The sequence below is a fragment of the Eurosta solidaginis genome, chromosome 4, assembly GCF_040869045.1.
Source record: "Eurosta solidaginis isolate ZX-2024a chromosome 4, ASM4086904v1, whole genome shotgun sequence".
In the NCBI taxonomy this organism is placed as follows: Eukaryota; Metazoa; Arthropoda; class Insecta; order Diptera; family Tephritidae; genus Eurosta; species Eurosta solidaginis.
In genome coordinates, this window is record NC_090322.1 from 269,504,470 (window position 1) to 269,522,804 (window position 18,335).

At 34.9% G+C, this 18,335-nt stretch overlaps 1 protein-coding gene across 5 annotated transcripts in view; it reads left to right on the plus strand.

Moving 5' to 3' along the window:
- Positions 1-18,335, plus strand: part of LOC137251463 (pleckstrin homology-like domain family B member 1) — a 229,946-nt gene that overhangs the window by 146,240 nt on the left and 65,371 nt on the right. The window lies entirely within an intron of this gene.

The following is an 18,335-nucleotide window of genomic DNA, read 5'->3' on the forward strand; positions in this document are numbered from 1 at the left end:
ACTTTAACTTTAACTTTAACTTTAACTTTAACTTTAACTTTAACTTTAACTTTAACTTTAACTTTAACTTTAACTTTAACTTTAACTTTAACTTTAACTTTAACTTTAACTTTAACTTTAACTTTAACTTTAACTTTAACTTTAACTTTAACTTTAACTTTAACTTTAACTTTAACTTTAACTTTAACTTTAACTTTAACTTTAACTTTAACTTTAACTTTAACTTTAACTTTAACTTTAACTTTAACTTTAACTTTAACTTTAACTTTAACTTTAACTTTAACTTTAACTTTAACTTTAACTTTAACTTTAACTTTAACTTTAACTTTAACTTTAACTTTAACTTTAACTTTAACTTTAACTTTAACTTTAACTTTAACTTTAACTTTAACTTTAACTTTAACTTTAACTTTAACTTTAACTTTAACTTTAACTTTAACTTTAACTTTAACTTTAACTTAAACTTAAACTTAAACTTAAACTTAAACTTAAACTTAAACTTAAACTTAAACTTAAACTTAAACTTAAACTTAAACTTTAACTCTAACTTTAACTTTAAATTTAACTTCAACTTTAACTTTAACTTTAACCTTAACCTTAACTTTGACTTTGACTTTGACTTTGACTTTGACTTTAACTTTAACCTTAACTTTATCTTTAACTTTAACTTTTACTTTAACCTTAACTTTCACTTTAACTTTAACTTTATTTTTAACTTTAACTTTAACTTTCACTTTAACTTTAACTTTATTTTTAACTTTCGCTTTAACTTTAACGTTCACTTTAACTTTAACTTTCACTTTAACTTTAACTTTAACCTTAACCTTAACTTTAACTTTAACTTTAACATTCACTTTAACTTTAACTTTAACTTTAACTTTAACTTTAACTTCAACTTTAACTTTAACTTAACCTTAACTTTATTTTTATACTCAGTTGAGCAGAGCTCACAGAGTATATTAAGTTTGATTGGATAACGGTTGGTTGTACATATATAAAGGAATCGAGATAGATATAGACTTCCATATATCAAAATAATCAGGATCGAAAAAAAATTTGATTGAGCCATGTCCGTCCGTCCGTCCGTCCGTTAACACGATAACTTGAGTAAATTTTGAGGTATCTTGATGAAATTTGGTATGTAGGTTCCTGAGCACTCATCTCAGATCGCTATTTAAAATGAACGATATCGGACTATAACCACGCCCACTTTTTCGATATCGAAAATTTCGAAAAACAGAAAAAGTGCGATAATTCATTACCAAAGACAGATAAAGCGACGAAACTTGGTAGATGAGTTGAATTTATGACGCAAAATAGAAAATTAGTAAAATTTTGGACAATGGGCGTGGCACCGCCCACTTTTAAAAGAAGGTAATTTAAAACTTTGCAAGCTGTAATTGGTCAGTCGTTGAAGATATCATGATGAAATTTGGCAGGGACGTTACTCCTATTACTATATGTACGCCTAATAAAAATTAGCAAAATCGGAGAAGGACCACGCCCACTTTTAAAAAAAAAATTTTTTTAAAGTAAAATTTTAACAAAAAACTTAATATCTTTACAGTATATAAGTAAATTATGTCAACATTCAACTCCAGTAATGATATGGTGCAACAAAATACAAAAATAAAAGAAAATTTCAAAATGGGCGTGGCTCCGCCCTTTTTCATTTAATTCGTCTAGAATACTTTTAAGGCCATAAGTCGAACAAAAATTTACCAATCCTTGTGAAATTTGGTAGGTGCATAGATTCTACGACGATAACTGTTTTCTGCGAAAAAAGGCGAAATCGGTTGAAGCCACGCCCATTTTTTATACACAGTCGTTCGTATGTCCTTCCGCATGGCCGTTAACACGATAACTTGAGCAAAAATCGACATATCTTTAATGAACTTAGTTCACGTACTTACTTGAACTCACTTTATCTTGGTATGAAAAATGAACGAAATCCGACAATGACCACGCCCACTTTTTCGATATCGAAAATTACGAAAAATGAAAAAAATGCCATAATTCTATACCAAATACGAAAAAAGGGATTGGTTTATGACGCGAAATATAACTTTAGAAAAAACTTTATAAAATGGTTGTGACACCTACCATATTAAGTAGAAGAAAATGAAAAAGTTCTGCAGGGCGAAATAAAAAACCCTTAAAATCTTGGCAGGTATTACATATATAAATAAATTAGCGGTATCCAACAGATGATGTTCTGGGTCACCCTGGTCCACATTTTGGTCGATATCTGGAAAACGCCTTCACATATACAACTACCACCACACCCTTTTAAAACTCTCATTAATACCTTTAATTTGATACCCATATCGTACAAACACATTCTAGAGTCACCCCTGGTCCACCTTTATGGCGATATTTCGAAACGGCGTCCACCTATAGAACTAAGGCCCACTCCCTTTTAAAATACTCATTAACACCTTTCGTTTGATGCCCATATTGTACAAACAAATTCTAGGGTCACCCCTGGTCCACCTTTGTGGCGATATCTCGAAACGGCGTCCACCTATGGAACTAAGGATTACTCCCTTTTTAAAGTACTCATTAACACCTTTCTGTTGATACCCATATTGTACAAACAAATTCTAGGGTCACCCCTGGTCCACCTTTATGGCGATATCTCGAAATTGCGTCCACCTATGGAACTAAGGATTACTCCCTTTTAAAATACTCATTAACACCTTTCATTTGATACCCATATCATACAAACACATTCTAGAGTCACCCCTGGTCCACCTTTATGGCGATATCTCGAAAAGCCGACCACCTATACAACTACCACCACTCCCTTTTAAAACCCTCATTAATAACTTTAATTTGATACCCATATCGTACAAACAAATTCTAGGGTCACACCTGGTCCACCTTTATGGCGATATCTCGAAACGGCGTCCACCTGTGGAACTAAGCATCACTCCCTTTTAAAATACTCATTAACACCTTTCTTTTGATACCCATATTGTACAAACAAATTCTAGGGTCACCCCTAGTCCACCTTTATGGCGATATCTCGAAACGGCGTCCACCTATGGAACTAAGGATTACTCCCTTTTAAAATACTCATTAACACCTTTCATTTGATACCCATATCGTACAAACGCATTCTAGAGTCACCCCTGGTCCACCTTTATGGCGATATCTCGAAAAGACGACCACCTATACAACTACCACCACTCCCTTTTAAAACCCTCATTAATACCTTTAATTTGATACCCATATCGTACAAACAAATTCTAGGGTCACACCTGGTCCACCTTTATGGCGATATCTCGAAACGGCGTCCACCTGTGGAACTAAGCATCACTCCCTTTTAAAATACTCATTAACACCTTTCTTTTGATACCCATATTGTACAAACGCATTCTAGGGTCACACCTGGTCCACCTTTATGGCGATATCTCGAAACAGCGTCCACCTGTGGAACTAAGCATCACTCCCTTTTAAAATACTCATTAGCACCTTTCTTTTGATACCCATATTGTACAAACAAATTCTAGGGTCACCCCTGGTCCACCTTTGTGGCGATATCTCGAAACGGCGTCCACCTATGGAACTAAGGATTACTCCCTTTTAAAATACTCATTCACACCTTTCTTTTGATACCCATATTGTACAAACGAATTCTAGGGTCACCCCTGGTCCACCTTTATGGCGATACCTCGAAACGGCGTCCACCTATGGAACTAAGGATTACTCCGTTTTAAAATACTCATTAACACCTTTCATTTGATACCCATATCGTACAAACGCATTCTAGAGTCACCCCTGGTCCACCTTTATGGCGATATCTCGAAAAGGCGACCACCTATACAACTACCCACACTCCCTTTTAAAACCCTCCTTGATACCCATATCGTACAAACAAATTCTAGGGTCACACCTGGTCCACCTTTATGGCGATATCTCGAAACGGCGTCCACCTGTGGAACTAAGCATCACTCCCTTTTATAATACTCATTAACACCTTTCTTTTGTTACCCATATTGTACAAACAAATTCTAGGGTCACCCCTGGTCCACCTTTATGGCGATATCTCGAAACGGCGTCCACCTATGGAACTAAGGATTACTTCCTTTTAAAATACTCATTAACACCTTTCTTTTGATACCCATATTATAAAAACAAATTCTAGGGTCACCCCTGGTCCACCTTTATGGCGATATCTCGAAACGGCGTCCTCCTATGGAACTAAGGATTACTCCCTTTTAAAATAATCATTAACACCTTACACTTGATACCCATATCGTAGAAACGCATTTTAGAGTCAACCCTGATCCACCTTTATGGCTATATCCCTAAATGGCGTCCACCTATAGAACTATGGCCCACTCCCTCATAAAATACTCTTTAACACCTTTCGTTTGATACCCATATTGTACAAACAAATTCTAGAGTCAACCCTGATCCACCTTTATGGAGATATCCCTAAATGGCGTCCACCTATAGAACTATGGCCGACTCCTTCATAAAATACTCTTTAATGCCTTTCATTTGATACACATGTCATACAAACACATTCCAGGGTTTCCCTCGGTTCATTTTCCTACATGGTTATTTTCCCTTATGTTGTCACCATAGCTCTCAACTGAGTATGTAATGTTCGGTTACACCCGAACTTGACCTTCCTTATTTGTTAACTTTAACTTTCGCTTTAACTTTAACATTCGCTTTAACTTTAACTTTAACTATAACCTTCACTTTAACTTTAACTTTGACTTTAACTTTAACCTTAACTTTAACTTTCACTTTAACTTTCACTTTAACTTTAACTTTATTTTTAACTTTAACTTTCACTTTAACTTTAACATTCACTTTAACTTTAACCTTAACTTTAACTTTAAATTTAACTTTATTTTTAACTTTAACTTTCGCTTTAACTTTAACATTCACTTTAACTTTAACTTTATGATCCGGGGTGGGCGTGAGCTTAGCACCTGCTAACAAGCCAACCTAATATAAACGCACGCAAGTCATTTTCTGTCAAAAATGTCTCATGCACATACAACTTGTATGAGAGCAACTCAAATTGAATTTGCTGCGTGAAAACCTAACTCGATTTCCAATTTTTGTTCTGCGTGACATTTAGATTTGACGTTTGCACACATGCTTTACAACGCATGCTTATTTGGGTTAGGGCAAAAAACGCCGGTTGTTTGCGTGCGCTAAAAAAACGCAGTGCGGTTTTATTAGGTTGGCTTGTAAGCGACCATATATGTATACGATAAGCGATATCACAATGGCTACTTCGTGAAAATCAACGACAGCTCTTTTAGTTTGATTTCGATGGTCGTACGGTTAGGAAGTGTCGCACGCGCGCTTAAAACAGAGTACCAAAGAGTGCGTATGACACGTGTTCACCGTTCAAGCATTGAAATCAAACTAAATATATAATTGATTTTGCTTTGTGCTCGCTACGCGTTCGTTTACTAACACATTCTCAATTTGGTAACCTGCCCACCGCTGATTATTATAGAGATCCAATATTATGTATTTGGCCTGTTGCTAACACCGAACCTTTACGAACCTTTTCGAATCTTTTCGAACCTTTTCGAGCCTGTTCGGAGATTTTTTGGCAAATATCTGTTACGGTTTTTTTTTGGTTTAGTCGCCAAGCTCGCGATAAAATCTATGCAATAGCTTAAAAACATACATTATCTTTGAATATATGCAAATTATAATAAGTTTTATTATTGTCACGGGTGGGACGAAAAAAAGACGCTGATCTTATATGTATATTTTAAAAGCTCTGCGAATATATGAAAGTAGCTTTTTTTGTTTGAATATTTGAAGATATACGAACATTTGAGGAATAAAATGCCGTAAAAATAATAAATTTTTCTGAAATGATTTCTTTATCATAATCAAAAATATTAGTGCCATGGGTGGGGCAGCAGTTGGACACGGGTGGGACATTTTCGAATTAAAAGGATTTAATAAACTTTTTGCAGTAAATAAAGTATTCTAAAGTTTCAAAATATGGTTCTAAAAGTTCAAAATATGAGTCTTTGAAACTTTTAACAATTTTTACTCTCCAAATCTTTGACTCGCTCAGATTCAAGAACCATGGAAAAACCTACTCGTCTCATAGAAATTTTTAAAAACAGCCAAATATATTCACACTATCCACTAATGTATAAATAAATTCCACAAAACCGTCTAGATTTTTGACTCCATTAGGCACTCAATAACGCAATAATGAGAGATAATTGAGATTTTGTATTTAGTATTAATTATTTCACTACCTTTTACGAATATGGGAACAGGCGTTTAAGTCCAGAACCAATTAACATCTCATTAACACTGGATCTTGATGATTTCAGCGCACTTAACTTCGAACAATGGTGCTGCTCCCAACTCTGGCTTTGTGGTAGTGTAAAATAGACAAATTAGCAGTTTGGAAACAGATAAAACTAATTAGTGTACCTTTCGTTCTTTTCTGTGTTTATTCATTAATAAAATAATTTTCAAACAAAATTTTAAGTTAAACGGTTTTACTGATTCACATAATCGTTCCAAAGACTACTCTACTCGGCACCAGGTATGCTTGTCCCTCCTCGAACTGCAAAATATTTTGATTTCACTTCTACCGGACTGTATGTAATATTTGTTCCAAATATGAGCCAAATCGGACATCATAGGTCGCTTTATATTAATGTATGTATTATGTGTTCCAAAAACATGATATTTTTGAATATCTCGATCCTTGCGCCACCTAGCGGCGATTTTTTCATAGGCTGTTTTCTATTCATGTATGTTTTATGTGTTCCAAATATGAGCCAAATCGGACCACAAATACGATTTTTTGAAATATTTCGATCCATGCGCCACCTATCGGATTTTTTTTCTTATTATTGCATTGTCATCGGGTTCTGAACTATATTCCAAGTTTCAAGCTTGTAGCTTATCGGGAAGTTACTTAAATTTCAATTACAAAATTCGTGCCAAGCAGCCAGCCTGTGAAGTCAAGCTAAATAAAACCGTTTAAAAATACAAACAGATAAAACAAATTTGTGTACTTTGTACTTTTTGTGTTTACTCATTAATGATATAAGCAAATCACATGGACATTTTCTTTCTAAAACAGCCAAATATTTTCTTTGTGCTCATTCCCTGAAATCTAGAAGTTTCTACTTATTTTTTATTCACACTATCCACTAATTTATTTTTATTTATTTTTTTTATTTATCCACTAATGTATAAATAAATTCCACAAAACCGTCTAGATTTTTGACTCCATTGGGCACTCAATAACGCAATAATGAGAGATAATTGAGATTTGTTTATTTGTATTAATTATTTCATTAACCCTCTGTGTGAAATCACTACATTTTACGTAAACGTTTAAGTCCAGAACCAATTAACATCTCATTAACACAGGATCTTGATGATTTCAGCCCACTTAACTTCGAACAATGGTGCTGCTCAAAACCTGGTGTACTGCTCCGAACTCTGGCTTTGTGGCGGTATAAAATAAACAAATTAGCAGTTTGGAAACAGATAAAACTAATTAGTGTACCTTTTGTTCTTTTCTGTGTTTATTCACTAAAAATACAAACAGAAAAAACTAATTGGTCTTTTCTGTGTTTATTAATTAATAATACAAACAGATAAAACTAATGAGTAGTGTACCTTTTGTTCTTTTCTGTGTTTATTCATTAAAAATACAAACAGAAAAAACTAATTGGTCTTTTCTGTGTTTATTAATTAATAATACAAACAGATAAAACTAATGAGTAGTGTACATTTTGTTCTTTTCTGTGTTTATTCATTAAAAATACAAACATTATATCACATAGTCTTTCTCAATTCAATAGCACAATTAAACTGTGCAAATATATATATACAAATCACATGGAATTTTTCTTTCGAAAACAGCCAAATATTTTCTTTGTGCTCATTTCCTGAAATCTAGAAGTTTCTACTTATTTTTTATGCACACAATCCACTAATGTATAAATAGCGCTCACAAAACATATCTTGATCTACTTAATATTTGACAAGCGCCTGGAAAAGTCACATGAATTTGCGAAATAATTTCACGCTCCTGTTCGTCGCGCTTAGCTTCCGTTTCACCTGCACGAATGCGGAATTTCGCGTTAAAGTTAGCAGTTGTAGCAGTTGTGTGGATACAGATGATCAATCATATGTGGTGGGAATATATCGAGCCAAAAAATATGTTTGCGTTGGCTCATTGGTCACTATGGAATACGTGGTTACAGCTGTAGAATGCGTGAACATACTAGATCGGCGAAACCTCAAAGTTATAGCTGGTCCAGAGAAGCGACGGCAAGTTCGCAAAAATTTTCCTGAAGTATTTACCGCTGAAATGGATTTAAATATAATTAAAGTGCACCCCGCCTTTAACCCAGATTCAGTAGGAACAATAGAACTTTGCAAAACTGTATTAGAACCGCGCATGCCTATCCAAGTTAGTGGATGGTATACATATAGGAATGACATCTGTCCTACTGTCGAAACTATAAAATTAAAGCGCGAACGTCACCGCATTGTCAATGGGCAAATACAAACAACTCCAATAATAACGATTTCGGGAACTGGTTCAACAACTGGAGCACCTGGCGTTGTGGACGGAGCTCTTTGTGCTGTGGCAGGATCTTATACCCGTTCTTCGCTTATGATATATACAGATTTATCTGCTGACAGTGGTCCTCTATTATTTATAAAGCAAAGAACGGGATGTCCATAAGTGTTTTTATAAATCAAATGCTGTCATAAAAGTATGCAATGCTTCTAAATTAATAGTATAGAGAGGGTACACTCGCAAACATCAGAGTGCTGATATATTTCTATTAAAATGTTTTCATTTTTCTTTTCCATGTAGAGATGTACCTAAATTATAATTTTTTATTGTAAAACTTAAACTTCTACTATCAAAATACTTCGTGAATTAAAAAGTTATTGCGCATATATTATTGTAGCAATATCGGAGTGTTACATATATTACTGCTGAGTGGAACATCGCCCTATCTCGGCTGCAAGCCTCATTATAGATTTTTTTGTATAAATGCCCCAGCTCACGTCAAAACATTTTGAGTCTATGCAGAGGTAGCGCGTTTTCGAAATGGTGGCTGAGACAGGGTGAAATTCCACTCAGCAGTCGAAATGGCGATGTTTTTATGATATTATTACAAAGAAATGCTGATGATTGCGATTTAATAAAAAGCTTTGGTTATATTCATCGAAAAATCAAGTTGTTATTTTCTTTACTGACTTCAACCAAACTCATATATTTATTTCTATTTCACCGATTATGAGTTGACAAAAAATGAATACTCTTCTCCTAAAACTCATTGGCAACGGACTGGTACAAATTTCGGAAATGTGTATCAGGAAGAATTGGGCAGCCAAAAGAGGTTACCACCGTTTAGGAGTTCGAGGAGTGGAGCGACTCTGAGAAGATTCAAAGGCAAATTAAAGCCACTATGGTGAAATAAGTAGTTGATTCTTCTTACAGGTCAGGTAAAAGAGATCCTTAAGTTGGCAGAAGTTGCGGAAAACAAGGAGTGCTGGGACGAATATAGAGATCTGTTGTGGATCTTTAAACGTGAAATCAACAGGTCGAAGAGAGTTTCATAGAAAAATGTCTGTGCGGACATCGAATATGAATGAGGAGTTAATCTTTTCAGCACTGCATACTTACACCAAAGTTAAGCCAATCGATACTGCATTGCATAGGGTGGTCATAAATATAGAGAAAGCCCAGGAACACCAAGAATATGCTTTAGGTGTTTTTCTGGAGCTTTCAACAATATCTCGAAACGAGAAACACGGACAGTCTCAACTCAATTAAAGTTCATCCCTTTACAAAATGAATCGGCTCGATGTTAAGCTGACGAGTGATCACGTCGTAACGGGGTCTAGGCAACAAAACCTGTAAACAGAGAAGAGCCGCAAGGTGGGATTTTAGTGGCGTCCACAGTATTGGTGACGCTAGCCTTAATAATATTGTAAATGAGAAAGTTTGTATGTTTGGATGTCCAAACGTTTGTCTTTGTGACTCATTCACGCAAGAACGACTAAACGGATTTGGACGAAATTTGGCATACATATAGCCAATAGTCTAGAAAAATGGTGGACGTCCCCGCCCCCTAGAAACAGGTATAATTTAATTATTATATTTTTTAGTCTTTGTGACTAAATCACGCCAGAACGGCCACACGGATTTTGATGAAATTTGAGACACAGACGATAGTCTACTGGCGAAATCTTATTCGACCATTGAAAGGGGGGGAGTTCCACCCCTTCGATTAATTACTTTTCGCTAATTTTTACACATTATAACTTTACGTATACTGACCTCCACCAATATTACAAACTCAATGGGTCAAATAAGTCAAGGTCTTCCAAAGTGAGCAGTGGCACTCGGGGCCCCCTCCTCCCCCCGGTGCAAAATCTATAAATTGTTATAACTGAATATCAATTTTCTCCTAAATCAATAATTTTTCGTATCTGGCTAATACAGATCGAGGTCTAAACACTGGTGGGTCTATGTCACTGGTGGGACATACTTTATTCTTGAATAATTCCTTAACAAGAAGTCAAAACGGAATTGTTGGATATATTTGAAACGAATTTGTAACATTGTATAACAAGTATTAAATAAAAGAACGATTTGCAAAATTTAGAATAACAACTTCAAGCTTTTTTGTGACGGGTGGGACAAAGCTAATACTGCCCTATAAATCGAATAATGTGAATACAGGGTAAATTAATATCGTTAAATTAGCACTTTACTTTAAGTATGAGTAAAAAAAGGTATTGAAAATTAAATTTAATATTAAATTTAATAGTTTTGGGTTGATTGAAGATGTTTACAACATTAGTATCCACACTGTGTCCAATTTTATAAAAAAAAAATTATCTGCCCACCAAGGTTAACTTTATCAGGGAACCTCCCTGGTCTAAATATTTATTGAAAAAAAAATCGCAAGAATAAATAAACGAAATTTCGATACCGTGTGTCATCGCAACGCATTTATATTTCGGTCACTCTTTATTCACAAGTGGCTGATTTTGCAGACATCAGGTTTTACCAGTGGGGACGTTTGGCATGAAAAGCCTACTATTTTGTTTTGTCTTGAATCTGGCAACATGTCCAGCCGCGGTTTAAACGGCTAGGCGCCAATTAAATTAGTACTAATATTAAAACGAATAACGCGCGATAACCTCCGAAGAGATCTAAGAGCGAGCTTCTCTTCCAATTTGCGTCGTGCTCCTCTTGATTTTCCCTATAAATTGGCCGGACGGGACCTACATGTTTTATGCCGACTCCGAACGGCATCGCGAGGCAGATGAGTTTTCACTGAGAGCTTTTCATGTCAGAAATACACTCGGAGCGCTTGTCAAACACTGCCGAGGGGCGACCCCGCTTAGAAAAATTTTCTTCTAATTGAAAAACCTTATTTCTAAAATTTTGATGTTGCTTTGCCCGGGATGCGAACCCAGGGCATACGGTGTGGCAGGCGGAGCACGCTACCATCACACCACGGTGGCACTACATCAAATATGCTGGCACACATTAAACATTATACACTTTATTATTTTGTTTTATTAAACGCACTTTCACCAAATTTTATATTTTATAATTTATTTAATTTATAGTTTTGAACTTCGCTTTGCAAATAGAAATGAAAATAGTAGTCACAAAACTGATTCTCAATTCTTTCGGTTGCAGCTCAGCTCATTCTCAATTTCTTCTCTCGCATGTAGTTGCCACACTTGATTGTTTCGAACAAAACTTGCATGTTTGACATAACATTTTAAATAGAGAACTTGTAAGTTATAGAAAAGTAAAGAATCAAATCGCTAGAAGGTAATTCACCACTGGAGTAATTTTACATGTAATTCGGCAAGTTTAATTTTCGTAACACTTTAAGTTGAAACGATTCCAAAACAACTCAAACTTTTATGTTGTTCGAAACATCAACATTAACAAGTAAGGAAGACTAAGTTCGGGTGTAACCGAACATTACATACTCAGTTGAGAGCTGTGGAGACAAAGTAAGGGAAAATCACAATGTTGTAAAAAGAACCTAGGGTAACCCTGGAATGTGTTTGTATGACATGTGTATCAAATGGAAGGTATTAAAGAGTATTTTAAGAGGAAGTGGGCCATAGTTCTATAGATGGACGCCATTTAGGGATATCGCCATAAAGGTGGACCAGGCCTGACTCTAGAATTTGTTTGCACGATATGGGTATCAAATGAAATGTGTTAATGATAATTTTAAAAGGGAGTGGGCCTAAGTTCTATAGGTGGACGCCTTTTCGAGATATCGCCATAAAGGTGGACCAGGGGTGACTCTAGAATTTATTTTGTACGATATGGGTATCAAATGAAAGGTGTTAATGAGTATTTTAAAAGGGAGTGGGCCTTAGTTCTATAGGTGGACGCCTTGTCGGAATATCGTTATAAAAGTGGACCAGGGTTGACTCTAGAATGCGTTTGTACAAGATGGGTATCAAACGAAAGGTGTTAATAAGTGTTTTAAAAGGGAGTGGGCCTTAGTTCTATGGGTGGACGCCTTTTCGGGATATCGCCATAAACGTGGACCAGGGGTGACTCTTGAATGCGTTTGTACAATATGGGTATCAAATGAAAGGTGTTAATGAGTATTTTAAAAGGGCGTGGGCCTTAGTTCTATAGGTGGACGCCTTTTCAAGATATCGCCATAAAGGTGGACCAGGGGTGACTCTAGAATGTGTTTGTACGATATGGGTATCAAATGAAAGGTGTTAATGAGTATTTTAAAAAGGAGTGGGCCTTAGTTCTATATGTGGACGCCTTTTCGAGATATCGCCATAAACGTGGACCAGGGGTGACTCTAGAATGTGTTTGTACGATATGGGTATCAAATTAAAGGTATTAATGAGGGTTTTAAAAGGGAGTGGCCCTTAGTTGTATATGTGAAGGCGTTTTCGAGATATCGACCAAAATGTGGACCAGGGTGATCCAGAACATCATCTGTCGGGTACCGCTAATTTATTTATATATGTAATACCACTAACAGTATTCCTTCCAAGATTCCAAGGGCTTTTGATTTCGCCCTGCAAAACTTTTTCATTTCCTTCTACTTAATATGGTAGGTGTCACACCCATTTTACCAAGTTTTTTCTAAAGTTATATTTTGCGTCAATAGACCAATACAATTACCATGTTTCATCCCTTTTTTCGTATTTGGTATATAATTATGGCATTTTTTAATTTTTCGTAATTTTCGATATCGAAAAAGTGGGCGTGATCATAATCGGACTTCGGCCATTTTTTACACCAATACAAAGTGAGTTCAGATAAGTACGTGAACTGAGTTTAGTAAAGATATATCGATTTTTGCTCAAGTTATCGTGGTAACGGCCGAGCGGGAGGACAGACGGTCGACTGTGTATAAAAACTGGGCGTGGCTTCAACCGATTTTGCCCTTTTTCACAGAAAACAGTTATCGTCCTAGAATCTAAGCCTCTACCAAATTTCACAAGGATTGGTAAATTTTTGTTCAACTTACGGCATTAAAAGTATCCTAGACAAATTAAATGAAAAGGGCGGAGCCACGCCCATTTTGAAATTTTCTTTTATTTTTGTATTTTGTTGCAACATATCATTACTGGAGTTGAATGTTGACATAATTTACTTATATACTGTAAAGATATTAACTTTTCTTTTAAAATTTGAATTAAAAAATTTTTTTTTAAAAAGTGGGCGTGGTCGTTCTCCGATTTTGCTAATTTTTATTAAGCAGACATATAGTAAAAAGAGTAACGTTCCGGCCAAATTTCATCATGATATCTTCAACGACTGCCAAATTACAGCTTGCAAAACTTCTAAATTACCTTCTTTTAAAAGTGGGCGGTGCCACGCCCATTGTCCAAAATTTTACTAGTTTTCTATTCTGCGTCATAAGTTCAACTCACCTACCAAGTTTCATCGCTTAATCCGTATTTGGTAAGGAATTATCGCACTTTTTCGATTTTTCGAAATTCACGATATCGAAAAAGTGGGCGTGGTTATTGTCCGATATCGTTCATTTTAAATAGCGATCTGAGATGAGTGTCCAGGAACCTACATACCAAATTTCATCAAGATACCTCAAAATTTACTCAAGTTATCGTGTTAACGGACAGACGGACGGACGGATATGGCTTAATCGAATTTTTTTTCGATACTGATGATTTTGATATATGGAGGTCTATATCTATCTCGATTCCTTTATACCTGTACAACCAACCGTTATCCAATCAAAGTTAATATACTCTGTGAGCTCTGCTCAACTGAGTATAAAAAAGGATGTTTTTTATTATCTTATTAAATTCGTTCGCGTGAGTGAAAATTCGTAAAAATTTGAACAAAATGTTACTAGCTTTGGAAACATCCTGTTCGTTCAAACAAAACTTTTGCAACAAGAGGGCGCAGTTTTGCAATTCGCTTGGAGGAGAAGTTGCAAAATTGTACCCGATAAATAGGTGTCCCGGTATCTCATAATTTTTTGCACAGTAAATTCAAAAAAGGGTTTCTCGTTTTGTATTGATAACTGAAAAACTAGTTTTTTGTTGTTTTCCCATTTTGTGTGTTTTTTCGATTTGGTGGCACCATCGTCAAAAGTACAAAGTAGAGAGCGCAGTGAACGTAAAATTCTCTTTGAAATTTGCTCATGTATTGACTGTTGATCGCTGTTAAAATGACCAGTGAGATCAGTTGTGTTAACAGAAAAATCAGTTAGATTGACCAGGAATCTGTCAATTTTACAGAATTTTGTTAACTTAAGAGCTTAATTTTGTAGCAATCAGTAAAGAACAATATATAAATGTCAAAACGTTGATTTAAAGTCGCCGTAGTTATTGAATGCGGAAACCAATTTGGGCCTTATGATTATTTTGTTGGAGGCAATATTATATTCCAATTCATCTTTTATTTTTAATATTGTTACTCAGGAATTCGTATTTCTGATTTATTCCAATCAGAAATAAAGCACATTAAATTGAGTTGCATTCATTTGAAGCAAAATCCACCGAACAAATCTTTATGGAATCAAAAATAATTTTTCAAATGAAATATGGCAATCTGATAATGTATACGATTTATTATGACGAATATGTTAATCGGGAAAAGTACAAAAGTATCAGGCCTGAAACGGAAATTTCAAGGGTATTTAATGGAAAAGTGATTGCAGTCAGCAAATTTTGCAATCACTAGTGGGTGGGAATGCTCTCGATGAATTCGCAATCAAACTGAATGCTTTTCTTACATTCATGCTAACACTAACGAAGAAATTTTTGAATGGAAATAATGAAATCGCATTCAAAATCGGCTTCTACTGCTAAAATCAACCAATCAAATTTGTGAATTGAATCATTCTGCATTTATAACTATTTTGATTGAATCATTCTACACATTTGGTTATACCCGACTTTGTCGAGAAGAAAAATATGTATGTATGTATGTATGTCCCTATTCAAGTTTCATCACATTCTGCTTTATCAGCATTCCTTATTCTTTCTTGTTTATCATTTTTGCGAGATGTAGCCCAATGTTTGACACGTTATCTTTGTGTAATCTTCTTTTGTGATTACCTTCGCTGTAAGCTAGATATATGGGAGGTTCCATGAGAAAGTGAACTTTTGTTGCGAAAATAGTTTTTCTAATAAAATAAGCAATTTGGTGTATAAAAATTCGTTTTTAATCATATATGTAACACTCCTATATTGCTAATTAAAAATGCTCGCAATGTGTTTTGAATTCAAAATCAAAACAAGACAGCCTATAAAATTTTTGTGATTGTAGCAGCATAAGTGTGACAAGAAAAAATTTTAATTTAGGTACATTCGAATATTGAATACAAAAACAAAAACGTTTAAACAGCAATATATCGGCACTCTGATGTTTGGGAATGTACCGAGCCTTTTGTGGCAATATAGGAGTATTACATATATGTTTTTAATACTTTTTTTCACTTCTTAAATTTTCAACTATGTATTGAATGAGGTTGAAAAATCTTGTTCTGAAAAAGCTATTAATGATTAAACATAAACCCCTGTATTCATGAAAAACTAAAATGGTTCTTATAATTTAATATTGGTTTTTACATTTACTTTAGTTTAAGTTTATTTGCCAAAATTTATTAAAACAAGCCGGAAAATGAACTACTTAAAAATTCGCGAGTTTCATGCACTTTTCGCAAAAAGAAAAGTATAAACTAATAGTGTTTTAAATAGGATTTCCTACGGACTCAGGCCGATCAATTAAAACTCTTGTTAAACACGACTTTGTTGGCTCTTCGATTTTCGGAAGTATGCCATCTGCTAACCTTTTTTGTACATCAACTGATTGCAAGAGTTACCCTAAACTATTCTTTTACTAGTTTTATACTATACTAAATTTAAAGTTAGTTTACAGATCGATTAATCTGATAATTGATCGACAACGATCATACCTATACATACTGCTTAGCTTTAATTTATTTCCAACGGGCTCTGCCCCGTGCTGTTCCCGCATACGCCAGAATTGTTCTCTTTACTTAACCAACTTCGGATACGATGGGCCTCTAATACGCCGTCGTATGGCAATTGTATTAACTGGCAACTTTCAATATCGCGAATATCGATAATTTTTATTGACTCATACGGTCGTTTCAACGTTCCTAATAACAACGTAGTCTCCTAATTCATACTTCGTAGTCCCAGAATCTATTGTAGTTTTCCGTCTCGAGTCATAATCTTGTCGGGCTTTTAAATTTAAGTTTCGTTTAGCACCAGGATTAACCCGTCCACTTGTCCGTTTGTCTGAGAAGATGCGACGGCCACCTTCATGTGAGCAATATTTCGTTTAGATGAGAAGTCGCTGAATTCTACAGATGTGAAGCATGTAGGTACTCCGATCACTAACTATGCGTCTTGGTCGGTTATAATAATTAAAATACTTCTCGAAATCAGCAGTTACGTCTCTATTCTACTAGCAGTAGAGGAAGCTGGATAAATTTTCACAAACTTGGTAAAAGCAGCAACTATAACCCAGATGTGTTTCAATTGAAAAAGACTAAAATGGTCAATATGAAATGTTTCGAAAGGCAACGGGTTTTGGCAACTACATACAGATTTCTTTCAATAGCTCGTAAAGGCGCTGCATACATTAAATACCTTGGACAATTTATTATGAATGCCTCTACTTTTGCTCTCATGTTAAAAAACCAATAATACAGAGCTAATTTCTCTACAGTCTTGTCATTTAAACCTTATAATATTGGACTCCATTTCCGACGGTACCTATAACATCGAAACGAGGCTTCAGACAAGGCAACTCCCTTTCGTGCGCTTTCTTTAAAATGATGCTGGCGAAGATAATTCTAGCAGCAGAACTACGCCGTCATGGTACAATCTATTATAAGAGTGTGCAATAACTGGCGTTTACTAATGATATTGATATTATTTGCCTGAAAAAAACACGCTGTGAGTTTTGCCTTCTCGTATTAGATAAAGAAGCAAAAAAAGTGGATCTTGTTGCTTGGATTGGCCCATTAGTTAGACGGGACTTCAGTTCATTGAAAGCATCAAATCAAAGTTAGTGTTTCGCCTCAATAAATTTTGCAATTGCTTAGTAATCTGAGAGAATTACGAAATGAAACGTCGATATAAGAAAACAATCCGATACAAGGTTGCAGCTGTTTTTGAATGATAGGCACTGGAAAGGTAATGATATAATCGATTTCCTTGAAGCCGAATTCGGTTTTATGTAAAGTAAGTTTCGGTCCAATTAATATTGTTTCCAATATTCTCTTATATTATATTCCTCTATGCTAGTTTGCTAAGCAAATAAAAATTCAAATATTAATCTCTCCTATGCAATTTCTAATCCTAAAATCTTTGATTTAAAACAAAATTTTTTCTCCGTTTAATTGGAAAATTTTGAGTTTTATTTTCAATTTTTGTATATGTGTACATATGACTTTTTTGCAAATATCTAAAGATTTAAAAAAAACACAATCAAACATTGTAAGCTTTTTTACATATAAAGAATAATTGAATGTGCCGTTTTCCCCAATTGAACTTTAAGCTGATCTGTTCGACGATAATACTTTTTGTGAACAAAATTTGTGTTTATAGGACGGATAAATGTTTAAGTTATAAGAGGAAACGGCCATAAGTCGTGTCAACCCGTTTCTTAAAACCAGAGATCTCTCGGTGATTGTAGCAAAATACTTAAGCAAGCATAAAATGTTGCATAATAGTACGTTTCCACCAAACCCAAATTTCGTGTTTGGCAAGTCTTTTATGCAAAATGAATTTTTTGATTTTCGCTTTCGGATTAC